The following is a 4,127-nucleotide window of genomic DNA, read 5'->3' on the forward strand; positions in this document are numbered from 1 at the left end:
CGTGGATGGACTCCCTACGTAAAACGTTTCTACAACACTAAAGCCACTCCCTTCATCAACATACAATGCTCAACAGCAGTCCGTCGAACCCCGCTACGCTAACTGCGCCAATCATCTCCATCATTCACGCACCATCTCCTTTTTCGGATGCTGAATTCCCTCCTGTCTCATTCCTTATTGACTTGAACTATTCGTTCCTTTCTCTTAGTTTCTCTCACTTTCCCACGGAGCAATTCTGAATCATATGGTCTTTGCAATGAAATGACTTCCCCCCTATCTTAATAAAACACCCAACCATCTTCAAAGTAGTGTATTTGTAAAGACATCCCCCATTCTCTCCACACGACCAAACCGTCTTCAAAAAATACTGTATTTGATTGAGTAGGGAAACGCATATAAAAATAACGCGCACACATGAAAAAGCAAATATATATGCTGTCAACACTAATGAAGCTGTTTATACAAACAGTAAATATATAGTTTATATATATATATATATATATATATATATATATATATATATATATATATATATATATATATATATATATATAGTATATGATCATAATTTTTGAAAGCTAATTATATATTTCCTAACTATACAAACCCTCAGTCCTATACTATAGGAATTACTTCAGGTACGCCGTAAGTATAATTCCTATAGTAAAGGACCTGGGGTTTATATATCATGTGGGAACAAATATATATACACACACATCCATGCATACACGCATATAATATTAGCTTGCGCATACCAATGTAGGCCACGTACGACTTGCAATGGACCAGTCAATCCATCTCCTACAGGGGCCATTGGCAGGAATGACGGGCAACCCCAACCGATTTCAAAGTTGCAAAAGTCTACGGAAGGTGAAAACGACGTTTGGCTCTTCATCAGACGTGAGGGGGGGGGGGGGGGGGGGGGTGGGGGCATTACATTTAGTGGGGATTACGCATCAACGGCGGACGAGATGGGATCGCCTCTAAAATGAACTAAAGAAATTTACATTTTTTCTTATTTTTTCTCCATACGTAAACATAACATAGAATATACAATTTAGGCCGACGGCCAAGGGGGTGGGAACCATGAGGTCATTCAGCGATGAAACGGAAATTGAGAGTAAATGGTTACAAAGTGTGCAACAGGAGGAAAACCTCGCAGTTGCACTATAAGACAACTGTTATAAGAGGGTAGAAAGTAAGATTGAAGGAAGACTATGCATGGAGGAGCAGTAAAAATGAATGAAAGGGGTTCCAGATATGAGTCAAAGGAACGCTGCAAAGAACCTTAGGTAATGTCTACAGTGTACCGCGCTTGATGTGCAATGACGGCACTAACCACCGCCCCCCACCCCTCCAAGTAGATATAAAAAATAACACCAACTAAAGGAAAAATATTAACGCTATTCAAATAATTAACGAAGTATTTTCCAATTAACTTTTCCCCCAAGGTCTCACTTCACATCTAAATTTTTCAATTTGTCAAAATTTCTTCGTTAACTCCAATGTCCTTTATGGAAATACACACGCATTAAAATTTCCGGACATGCTACGGGAATAATACAAATTGCTTTTACATTTGAAAGAAAAAAAAATTATATATATATATATATACAATATATGGTATGTATATATATATATATACATATATAGTGTATATATACATACATATATATAATATATATATATATATATATATATATATATATATATATATCTCCCCAAAATATTCTACACAGTAAAGCACTCAAACAGAAACGCACACAATACGTAAGCTAGGTACTATTGTCGTACCTACAAGTAAATGAGGCTACAATCCGCAATGATGTAAAATCCTTCTGTAGTTTTATAAAAATATATATTTATCGTATACCAAAATATAGCTTTCGACCATCAGCTTTACAAGTAATATATATTTTATAAAACAACATAAGGATTTTACATCATTGTGGATTGTATCCCCATATATATACTACATATACATTTGAATATATATACATATGTATGTATCTCTACATATTATTTCATATTTGCACAACAATCCTGGGTTAACACATACCAGTACATGAAAAACGGAGCCGCCATAAATAAAAGAAAAAAAACAGAGAATAACATATAAACAGCCAGGGGCAGAATTTTAGTCAATGCAAAAATCGACCACAATTTAAAAACACGAGCACAACCAAAAATGAAAGTCACTGGCTCTGGTTAATTCTGTAAATATTGAAGCATTAAGGGTAGGAAAACTCCTAGTAGGATCTAGCAGCCAATTCGAGATATATAATCCTGTTTCTTATAAATTGTGAACTACTACAAAGTACCTACTTTGCATGTAAAACTAAACCAAGCAATTTTTGTTCTCTAAATCCAATTCTGATATGCGCAGTAAAATCCGAAAAGGCAATTTCAAGAAAAAAAATCAATAAAAAATATACCAAATTGGAAAGCCATAAAAACAAACGTATCTATTTATCAAGTAGAACCACAATAAATTTATTCTCTGAATCCATCATTGATATGAACAATATAATCCGATTATGCTATCTCAAGACAAAAATACAAATAATCAACGGACCAAATTGGACAACCAATAATTAATGTACTTATCTTGCAAATAAAGCCACATATACCAATTTTTTTTATCTGAATCCAAATTGATATGAACAATGAAATGTGATTACGCAATTCCAAGACAAAAATACAAATGATGAACAGACCAAATTGGACACCCCATATAGTTAAAACGGTCTACTATGCATGTAAAAATACTAAATAAGCATTTTTTTCTGTGAATTTAACAACAATATACAGAAAAATCTCCAATTACGCAATTTCAAGACAAGATCACAAATAATACCTATATAGTTTTTGTGTGCACGCCTTTCCGTATATACGGTACACACATATATAATATATATATATATTGGATATATATATATATATATAATATATATATATATATAAATGATACATATACATATATTATATACGTATATACAAATAACCAAGCCAATATCACAGTACAATACCACGTTAATTTTAGTATACGGAGTCAAGAATTCAACATTTAATAAGATATATCACCATTTCAGCAAGAAATACCGGCAAAAATTTTAGTAAGTTAATGTAATTACTTTGTACCTGGTCTTTCGTAAAGGTTGGTATTTCAACACATGACTCCCAGTCTCAGTTTACCCAACCTGACCTTATTATAACGTCATCAGGGATAAGAGGAATAAATAAATATATGAATGCATGTAACTGATAATTATCAATTTTTATTACTTACATGCCATCATTAACAAAAATATAACAAAACTTTTATTCTCATCGTATTGAACATTACCCTTAAACGCTCCAAGTAAAAAATAGTCAGCCTACAAGAGGTTAAATCTGTCACCGAGGGGGATAAGTGTGTGTGTGTGTGTGTGTGTGTGTGTGTGTGTGTGTGGTGTGTGTGTGTGTATATAGATGAGGGCTAATATATAGTTACTATATAATATTATTATAGATATAGTGAGTTTTTAACTCTATATATAGGTGAGTATATTTCATAATATATATTATAATATAATATTAGTATAATTTATTATAATTAGTTAAATAATAAAGTTCAAACATTCTTAGGTTATTTTAATTTTAACTACGATCTTAAGCTAGCCTGTAGAGATAATAAAAAATATATTTAAGCAACAAGCTGAGAAGGATAGAAGAGCCATCTTTTCTTTCCAATTTATTGAAAAGCTACACGAACATAGGTGTTCACTCAAAGGCAAGAACAACATAATAAATAGTATATCGACGAGAGAGAGAGAGAGAGAGAGAGAGAGAGAGAGAGAGAGAGAGAGAGAGAGAGAGAATAAGGAAAGGAAACTTCATTCTCTGATGCATTTCGAATTATCAATTTGGCATACGAGAGAGTGACCTCACATTCCACGTTATTCTAACGAGTAATTTCGGAGGAACTGTCACCATGAGGGTAAAAGTTCAGTACGTTCATTTATAAATCTTATATAAAACATATATGTGTTATGATGGATACATATACATAAGAGATTAAGAAGTAGATGAATACTGATTCTCTCATCCAGTTCGAAATATCACTCAATTTGACATAAAGGGTGAAT

This window comes from Macrobrachium nipponense, chromosome 17, assembly GCF_015104395.2.
Source record: "Macrobrachium nipponense isolate FS-2020 chromosome 17, ASM1510439v2, whole genome shotgun sequence".
Lineage (NCBI taxonomy): Eukaryota > Metazoa > Arthropoda > Malacostraca > Decapoda > Palaemonidae > Macrobrachium > Macrobrachium nipponense.